Raw genomic sequence first — 11108 nt, forward strand, 5'->3', positions numbered from 1 at the left:
CTCATTTTGCATTGCAAACTATTTTGCATCTCTGCATGTTTTTGTAAAACAGTACTATAGCCTGATTTGTATGTTGTAATACCATTTTTAATCTGAGTGAACTTTGGTTGTATAATATGGAACCATATTTCATTCGTCCTGGAGAAACAATTGGCAGGTGTTCTCATTATAACTAGATCTTGTCTAGTTGAGATCTTTTCTCATTAAGAGAACTGGATCACAAGGTTGAAGTCTCTAATTTGTTGCTTCTTATTCATGAGTTAAGGGAAACCTATATCTTTTTCCGCCCATATGTGAAATAACACTGTACAACACGTAGGCTATAACTAGAAGGTGATATTTTCAACAAATTCTTTATAACCTGGCCCAAAGAGATTTTGACCCAGAAACAGCGGTCCACTATCTTTACACAGAGCATTCATACTGGGTTATTGGTGGGTCTGACCTGGGCTGGGGTTGATTTCTGTGTAAAGATGTCAAGCTGGGGAAAGGGCGTTTAAAATAACCCAGAGAAAAGCAGGAGAAAACTCAGACCTGACCCGGTATATTTTCTGTAGAAAGTAAAGCTGGAGAAGTTCTTGTACAAATGTCATAGTAACCATGGTAACCATCTGTTCCATAAGTGTTCCATCACCTGTGCGTGTGCATGGAAGTTGGGCTATCGGTGGGAATTGCCATCTAGTCAATTGCCATCTAGCACTTGGGGTGACGGAGAACTGCAAAAAATCAAAGCTAGGTTAATGCAGACTTTGTTTCAATTCAAGCTGTTAGAAAGAGGGTATCTTTTTACCCAAAGGTACCAGATGCCTGCTAAAAAAGACGCTGGGGGTTGCCAGATAACATCATATTCTAATTTGCATATCCATATTTGCTACAGTCCCCGTTCCTAGCAGAGGGAGGGATGCTAGTCTGTGTATGGGAAGTGTTGTGATCATCAGACCTTTGGATTAGACAAGCAAGTAGTGCAAATCGTAAACAGCTGTCCTTAATGTGTTGACTCCCATTTGTTGCCATATGGGAGTCAACCACATTTACATTATTCTCCAAGGTTGGAAAAATTTGTTACAGTCGTTGCTAGTCAAAAATAAAATTTTGAAAAGTCACTAAACCCAAGTTGGCAACAGTGTTTATACCATGACGCGGCTTAGCCAAGGTTGAGAAACACAAAGTCAAAGCAAGACTACCATGTCTTGTTAAGGAATTATTAGATATACAGTATTATTAGTAGTACATTTTTCCACAGCTGAGCTGGTATGGATAACATTAACTTTGTGCATCATGCATAAAACCCCTGGATAGTCAGCGTTTGGCAGTGATGCACATGCAGCGGCTGCACACACATCCTCCACAGTTATGCCCTGTACCCCATGATGTAGATAGACTCCTAGTAGTGTGCACTCTCAGTCCCTTCAGAGGATTTTTCCCAGGCAGAGTGTAGGCCAAAGCAGTAGCTTTAACTATCCAGCAAGATAACCTTTCTTTGGATAAAGCCTTACCTAATGCCCTCATACCATAACACACAAATAAGTGATCTGAACGCTGCATGGTCATGCCACATAGACAGAGAGCTCATGCACCAGGCACAATCTGTAAAGACTTCTCTTCATCAGACCTGAACGGAGGAGGTGGAAAGGCTATTAAGAATACACCCATAGACCGTTGCGTTAATATTCAGTGGGTAAGCAGGATTTGGGTGTAAACTAATCCTTTGCTTGCCCACCGAAAAAATCAAGCACGACTGATACACAGATAAGGCAGCCAGATCACCCACTCTTTTTGCCAATGCCAGGGCCAGCAACAATACTGCTTTAAGTGACAGGTATTTCAACTCTACGTCATCTATTAGTTTGAATGGAGCGCATGCAGGTGCATCCAGCACAACAACCAAATCCCATCTCAGGAACAAACAACGGGTTGACAGCCGCCTACACCAGGCACCCTTCATAAAACAAAAAGAGAGCAGGTGGGCTCCAACTGGTTCCCTCTATGGCCACATGAAAAGCTGATATCACAGAGAAGTATACTTTAAATGTTGAGGGAGAAAGCTGCTAAAGGCCATAATTCAATATGCGTTCCCTTTTGAGAGCCAAGCAGTCAGTTTCCACTTTGGGGACGGGTGGAATATTTCCTCCTCTGCTTGAGACAGGAGGTCTGTGTGTAATGGGAACATCCAGGGTGTCCCCCTCAACATTAAGCCCATGTCTGCAAACCATGTTTTGCGAGGGCCAATATGGGGCTCCTGGAATGAGTTACAGCTTGTCCTCAATCACTTGGTCCAACACTTGTTGGATCAGAGGAATCTGGGGAGAAAGTGTACAGATACTCTCTGGTCCAACGGGGACCGAATGCATTGTGACCCACGGGAGGGTCTTTGTCCTCTTGGGTTGAATATGACAGGGGGACAGTGCATTGCATGCTGCGATGCAAAGACATGCGTATCTGCATATCGGGCATCGATGTCAGCTTGTTAGCTATCTAATAGCTTCTGGTCAGCCAACCATCACTGTCTTGTAAATACATCTGATTTATACACTAGCAAATGTATCTAGGCCATAGTAGTCGTGTTAATTTGATAAATTAGCCTGCTGGCTATAGGGAGCTAACAATGCCAAAAACTATCTCTGTTGGTTAACTGAGCTGATGTTCTCTTTGGAGTAGAGACTATGGATAACATTTTGACCTACACCCACATCACAATCTTTTTCAGGTATCTCTCACAGCGTGGTTGTAATATATTTAGCCATTATTTGTGCATATTGGTTGCTAGGACTGATGCAACTGCAAAGCCGATCTCCTGAAATTTCGTGAAATGAGCATGATGGCTTAAAATGCAAATACATGCTCCGTGCACAAAAAGGATTGGTGGATGGGTGTAAACATTTGCCTTCAAGTCCAACAACCCGGGTTTGATTACCAGCTCTAGAAGATTTCTACTGTGAGTTTAAGTTTTAGCTAGTTTTTCTTATTTAACCATGACCAAAACTTTTCCCTATAACAAATTGTTTTAGTTGCCTAAAAGCCTAACCCTGAGCTTAAATAAACCGTTAGCTAACCATTTCACGTGATGAACAGGTGAACATGGCCGTCCAATTTGTGCTATTGTCACATAATCCAATTCATGGTGGAGGAATGTAATCTTCACACAATTTGTGTCCACAACACATTGTCTGTTTCAGATTTCATGCTCATTTCACGCAATATTGTGAGACTAGGTTGCTATAATGAAGGGAAAAGATGTGATCAAGAGGGGAAGGTATCATAAGGACATTATCCATTAGCGCTGAAGCTCATAACTTTTCAGTTTTGTTGTATACTAAATACTAAGTGGTTAACACAAGCCAGACACATATGGTGACGTAAACATCTAGTTTCCCACATTCTTTTTGGAGAGTTTCATATATTTGTAGTGCAGAATGGACACAGCAGCTATAATATTTACAAAATTGGACTTAGAAAATTGGAGGATGTTGACGTTAGCTTCTGTTATTTTGTCTTTTTAACGTCAGAACTTTACAACAGCTCGTTAGCATTTTGTGACTCGTTTTTTATGGTTGTGCAGTTGTCTCACAACAGAAATGACTTCTTATACATTTCACTGAAACTCGGAAGTGATCAGATGAAGCTGGGTGACTGAAAGGGCACACTGTTTTTAATCATATGGGCCTCTTGCATGGATGTACAGTATGCCAACCCCTTCCCTTACTCACCCTCACATCACGTACCTACTCAGTTCATATGTATGGGTGGCCTATTACCTGAACAAAAAATCTAAATCTACTCTTCTGGTGAGCTGGCAGTGAAAATACTCCCTCACTGACACAAGTAGTCACATAATCACTGTGAGTGTCTCCAATTCTTTTCTGCAGCTGACATTGAATGTGACAGGATAGAAGATGTGCTGAACCACAAAACAGAAAAGGCACCAGATGGTCTCTAAGATGAATAGGCGAGGCATGCACTAAATACACTTAGTAAAGTCCAGAGCACATGCCTTTCTTCACTGTTCAGTCAGTGGTGCACTTCTCACTGCTGCTGGACTGGAAACAGGAACGTGAATTTAGGAAAATGCCTTTTGGTTCAAGAATGGTGCAGTACAGAATATAATAGATCCATTTCAATGAAATCATATTGAATGAAAAATTCTACAGTAAAAATTGAAGGACGGCTTTTTTTATTAGAGTCGCTGAGCACTCCGTCCTTGTAACAATTCAGTAAGTATGGATATTCAATTTACAGTGAAGAAAGATTGAACAAATTGAACTGTTTATTGCTGCTACAAACTGCCTGCAATCATCACTTGAAAATATCCATCACAAGGAATATTTTACTGTAATGTATTTTGAATGTCACGTTTGTCTAAGAGCTATTTATCAACATTTGACCTTATGAAATACTACATTTCCAATCTATCCAATCAATGTACCAATGACTTTTGTGACTGACCTGACCTCAACAATCAATGTGTTGCATCTGCTCACTGAATAGAGCCACTATACAGCATCTGGAATGCAAGCCTAATACAAAAGTGCATAAATTGTCTTTTCCTTTTTTTCATTTTCTCAGCAATCCAGCCATACAAATGAATTGATCTAATAAACTGTAGGCAATTGTTTGTTTTTAGGCAAAGGGCAGGGGATAAAAAGTTGATGTCAAGAATGTCATTGTTTTTAGAGAAGGGTAGTGGGTCGTTCCCTCACTTTTAACATTTTTTTATTCAGACAGTTGGAAAGCAAAGATGGAGTAGAAGAAGTAGAAGAAGAGGAAGTAGAAGAGAGGCGCATGCTCCAGTAGGATTCAATTTTAGGGCAGCAGGGCCACATGTGGCTCCAGAGGGGGCACATTTAACCGCTCTGTATTATTCAAATGATCCCGTTTAATGATCCCATATTATTCCAGAAAACCTCAGGTGTATTATTTAACATTACACTGGTACCTTGGCAGGTGTATTCAGAGGCTAGTCCACGGATATCTGTTTTTCGGGAGCGTACTATAGCCGGTCGGTCTCTCTAGCAACCTACTGCTATAGGAGTGTATAAGCAGAAAGAACATTAGAGACTCCTCTCAGCTTGACCCATTTATGACAATGAAAGCCACATCATTGCCACTTTGGAGGCTTATAACTGACCCCGAGTTCTCCATACTGTACTTTACATCCTTGCTGCTCTTTCTCTCCGTTCATGTCCCATTATTTCTACCGATCCATCACTGAAAGCTGTTTACCTGTATGACTGCTTAACATTTTCATTCAGATGTACGTCAATTTCACTTGTCAGAGGCTTCCATTATGTTGCTGTGGTATTAGCCTCAAACCTTTGTTACAAGATGTTATTCTGACTGATAAAAAGTGTTCCCAGAAATCAAGCAATGATACCAAAAGATCTCACTTTAGAAAACAGCACTTGCTTCAACCATTAGTCGTGCATTAACAAGCTAACCACTCTTTCTCATTGTGCCATAAACATGAAAGCAGCAGCTCCGGTCCAACACCATGGAAACCCAGGAGCTCCAATCTAGTCCTGCAGTGCTTTTAGCAGCAGGGATTATTGCTGTACTGATACTGGGTGAACCATCAAAGACATTCTCTCTATTATGCACCACTTAAGAGTTTTGAATTTCAATGGCACATGACGACTATGCAAGAACGGCATGTCAAGAGGCTTGGTGACGTAGGTGGAATATTTACCATACAGCATTCAATCTACAGCGCTTATTTAAAAAAGAATGAATGCCATTTGCAGTTTGAAAGAGATTGCATTTCCCCGCACATCCACCTCTAGGTCCTGATATTGGATTCAAATCTTCAGAATTAGATGAGATAAATAGCAGTATCCACAAGCAAAGAGACATTTCTGTTTGATGTGCCTGCAACCTACTTTACATTGCTCTTTGCATTTTCTCTTAAAAATCCAAAAACTAAAAAATGCGGTATACTAGGAATTTGTGTATTTTGCGAACTTTTATTTTTATACATAGCAAAAATGATCTATTGGTAGCTGTCAGTCGCATAGTGGGTATCACTGAACTGGGTTAAGTGTCTTGCTCAAGGGCACAGTTGAGTATTTTCATGGCTAACTTCGGGAGACAGTTCACAGTCTGACTTCCTACTTGCTGTTTTATTTCCACAAATGAGACTAGAGCAAGTGCTGATCTACTTCAAGGACTTTGCAGTGTTTCCCATTTGTTTGTTCTTAGAACCTGCCATTACTAGTCCATTGGTCTAACCTCAAAGATATTATGTTTTTTTCTCAAACAAAGATGATCTCAGTGTTCTGACAGTAGGACTAATTATACCACCAACAAGGCAAATAACTCTCAGACGAGACACAGGTCAGGCCACAAGGTGACTGTGTAATCTGTTCAGACAGACAATGGAAACAATAGTTGTTGATTCTATTTATTATAGTGCGTTCAGAAGTGGGCAGAATTGTATGATTCACAATTCGACAACTTTTGTATTTAATTTCATTCATAATTTAAAGGTCTTGTATATGTGTAGGATGACTTCAATAACAACATTGTCTGAGATGGAGTCAGTAGAGAGCTTTTTGAGTGTCTCTGAAAAAGGAGCATAGTTCTCCTAATTCATACGCACAGTACACCACTATGCAGCTATGAAAAGAGGTGATGAATTATGGATACTAGCTGTGGAACCATTTACCAGAAGGTTCCTTAATTGGACTTCAACATCAGAGGGAGCACATTTTACAGTCCTTTGTCTGAGCTTGTTTCACTGCACACCATTTGAATTCTTGCCTTCCAAATGGATTTTGGACTCTGTGCTGTTTGTTAAATTGAACTTTCTTGGTCACACTAGAATGTGTCAGCATGAAGACCGTACTTGTACAAAAACAAACAACATCAGAGGGAAATCAGGGCAATTAGTCATGAATAGGCACATACTGGCTTTTAACAGAAGATGTATACCATAGTATCAGCACAGATATTTAGATATTTCACAAAGAATGCTATAAGATGACTAACAACTGTGAGATAGATGAGATAATAAGTGATAAGAACTGTCATTGAGATGCAGAGAGAATTGCAGAAAAGTAAAACAAGAAGGGGTCAGATGATATAGTTTCGTTTTTTTTTAAATTCTTTAAAAAAAAAAATCAATTGGAAATGTTTGCTCAAAGGGACACATGGGCACCCAAAGCAAAATGAGCCTGTTCAGGTGATTTTTCCTTGCAACTATGATAACACACGGCAGCAGTAAAACACACATGGAAAAACACCAACAGTTGCCATGGCAACTGCTCATCAGCCTCCTAACTCCCGTGCCCCCAGTTCAGTTGCTGCAAAGTTGAGACAAGGTTCATTTTTATAGTTGTTGTACCCCGAGACCTGCCTCTGGACATGGTGTTGAGCTGGAGAGTGCCACCACTTATGTTTGTTTTTGAAGTGGCTCACATTAAAAAGAAACTATGATATAGCGGGCTTGATTCAATTAGACCTCAAACCTCCATTCTGTATCCTGCCAAGGGAGTACGAGCTGCTATAATAAATCGTGTTACAGAGTATTCCTCACTGAAAACACACTGTCAATAGACCTGTGTGTTGTGAAAGTTTATGATGGTTGTGTGGGTGGAGTTATTGCTTGCTGTGTAGATATGAAAGGTAAGATGATTTATGCCTGCAATAAGATGTATTTTTTTGTCTTTTATTGTGATCTAACCTAAAATAAATCCAGTGTATATCTATCTTAGATACTTCATTTAGAGCCAATCACATTCTTTTGCATGTGCTCTGTTAATTTTATACACATACAGTATGTACACACTGGTTATCAGTGAGTCATCTACATTTGACCGTGCGTCTCTCAGGATGTGAAGATAGGGGGCTGTCTTCTTCTACTGTCAGGCACTGAGCAACTCCGCAATAGCAATTGAGGGTGAAGTGCCTTGTTCAAGCCACTTGCTCAGCAATAGTTGCTGAATGAGGGGAGAGCAGTACTCACTCACTTTCCCAGCTCATCTGTGGATGTTGAATCTGGCCTCCAAGCAGCTTCTTTAATTTTTAAGTTACTGCTGCCACAATAATGGTAAGGGAGTCAATGTGGCATGATTGCAGTGTAATAAATATAGCAGTGTAGTGTGATTGCAGGGGTTTTTGTCCTACAATCTATCCATCCATTGTCTAGCTGCTTATCCCGGTCAAGATTGCGGGGGCAACAGGGTAAGCAGGGCAGGTCAGATGTCCTTTTCCTGGTGGATCTCCAGGCCAGCTGGGAGTTGTAGTCCCTCTGGCGTGGCCTGGGTCTGTCCCGGGGTCTTGCTCCCAGTACACTGCCCCAGGAGACATCCTTACCAAGTGCCTGAACCACCTCATCTGGCTCCTCTCACAGAGAGTGGGGCCAGCCACCCTGTCGAGAAACTTCATTTCAGTTTTTTGTATCCATGATCTCATTCCTAGCGAGGTTGTGCCTGCAAGTCATTCTCCATGGCCGCTCCGATCTCCTCCCACACCCGGGCTTTCGCTTCTGCAACTACAGCAGCCTTTTATGGCCTGCCAGTACTTACAGGGGGTTTAGAGTTCGAAAATGTAATACGATGTGTTTGAATGAATGATCAGAGCTCCCCAGTTAAACTATCAACACTGGTAAAAACCCGAGGACATGAGGCTTTATGGACTACTTTCACTTTCAGATGGATTTGGTTTTTTCCTTCCATGAGCCAGTTTTTTCCTTACCTAACCTGAAAATAAATTCCCACAATAGTTATAACTTTACAGTTTGTTCAGTGCCAGAGTGCATGTGGGTTTCACAAGCTTTCTCTGTATCATGGGGACCTGAGTGGGATAATGTGTGGGTGAGAGGCTTTACTTTGCTGTATCCTGCCAATGACAATTGTTAACCGGCAGGCAAATCAAACCTTTTAGCGAGGGAATTAATATTGACAGTCTTTGTGAGGTGCTTTACACTTAATTTAGTATTGATTATCTCTCTGCTGAGTGGATCGCATAAAGGATGCATACAACACACCCACATTCAGCATTGGGTTGAAACAGATTGGCTTAACACTATTTTGTTGATTTTGCTACAGTTTAAAATCTTGCTCTGATGAACCATATATACTTCCAAATGGCATGACACTAGGTATGCAGAGCACGCAAGTCCCTAGTGTGGGAAATGATAAGGAAGTGTTCAAAAGATGGCAGATATGTACAAGATATGAATCATTGTATCCCTGAATTGAAGCAATTCTAATTCAATTTCAGTGCTTTATTCATTTGCTACTTGTCATGACTGTCAAAGACATCACCTTGCACAGCGGTACTAAGTTTGGTTTCAATATAACAAAAATTGAGGAAAAAATGAAGAATAATGGAAATACTGAGCAGCAGCGTATGTAATAGGGTGTAACATGCATCATGTCATCATTAACCATCCGTATGATATTGCTGCTGTTTTCCTTGTCATGTTTGTGAAACCTGTCGAACCCTGAGAATTGCTTCTCTCAGACAGGGATGGAGATAGGTATCATCTGGCTCTGTTTTAATTAGCTGTGGTGATGGACCACTCTGTCTCTGTATTCCTCTCCCCTTTCACTCTCTCTTCCTCCTTCCCTCCATTTGTTAGACAGCACATGCACATGCTTTTCCATGTAATAGGGTGTTAGCATTAACCAGTCAAATGATCTTGCTGTAGTTTACCGTGTCATATTTGTGGGACTTGCAGAACCATGAGTATTGCCTCTTGTTGTGACATTTTTGGCTGATTCCTGCAACCAGTGAGAGAGCCAGCGACGATCAACGGTCAGTCTGCACATTTGGCCGTGATGTGCTGTTTTAATTACAATCAAAGTACCTTGCGCTGCTGTCATTTTGATACTGCAACCATAGCAACCCATATTCGAGGCTGCAACATCCCAGGAGAGTTTCAATTCAAGCTCAAATTAGAGGATATCAGCCTCAAGCTGTAGACCAAATACTACTGTAGGCTCTTCCAGTCTCCCACAGCCAGAGGTGCAGAGAGGGGACTTGTCCTGTGACCACTGTCCCTGTGTCCTCATGCATATTCATCAGCCGCCTTCCTTAAACTTAACCCCATAGAGTACCTGTCTCATTAAAATGCCTGTGAATTATCCAAGACTCCATGCCAGAAACATGGGTACAGATCCTGCAGTTGCTATGGAGACCTTTCTAATTGCAAAAGCCAAACCATCAGACATGGGAACAACAGTAGATTCATGTTAAGACCCATACTTTCCTCCCCTATTGGATATTGATCTGATGTCATAAAACCTAAGTATCATTATTGATAAAAAAGAATTGCTACCTATGTCATATCTCTATATTCCTGTTAGTCTTTGGATTAATTAACCCATCGTGATCAGTGAATTAGCACAAAATTCTGTGGAGCACGCTCTGCATCATAGAATAATTAGTTTGCAGAGAGAGACTACATGTTTTTCCTTTCCCAACTAACTGAGTCCATGCAAAGACTATTAGCTTTTGTTTCAAGCAAACTCTACTGTGTTCGCTAAAAAATAAATAGATATTAGTTCATTTTAGATATACTGTAAATGTCATGAAATTAGTTCAGGCAATAGAGTCTCTCTTACAATATCTTACAGAGGCAGTAGCCTAGCAACAACACACGTCAAAAGTTCTTATAAGATCATTTGCAGGACACTGTATTGGGGAAATTAATAGGTATGTTATGTTTGCAGTTGCATTCAAATATACAGTATATATAACCACAATGCATCTCTCAGTACATTGTCAGATAATGTAATTTATGCAAATCTGTAGAAACACTGCACAACATCTTCCAATAATGCCAAAGGGGGGGGGGGGCTTTTATAGGTCTGTTGCTCTTCAAAGCAGCGTGTACCAGTGGGAAGTGTTTGTGTTTTGTTTGATCTCTGAAGCAGGGTTGAAGATGGCTATCATCTGGCACTACCTTAATGAGCTGTCATTTACCTAAACCTCAGTCTGTCATCTGTCTCTCTCTCTCTCCAGTCCTTCACTCTCCCTCTCTAACTCTCCCTCCTTCCCTCGATTTGTTAGACATCATATACATGCTGTTCGTGTACATGCTTTACCATGTAATCGGGTGGGTAGTATTGCTGATGTCTTGTTTCCCTAATGAGCTCTTTGATTTCAAA

Source organism: Centroberyx gerrardi, chromosome 14, assembly GCF_048128805.1.
Source record: "Centroberyx gerrardi isolate f3 chromosome 14, fCenGer3.hap1.cur.20231027, whole genome shotgun sequence".
Taxonomy (NCBI): Eukaryota; Metazoa; Chordata; class Actinopteri; order Beryciformes; family Berycidae; genus Centroberyx; species Centroberyx gerrardi.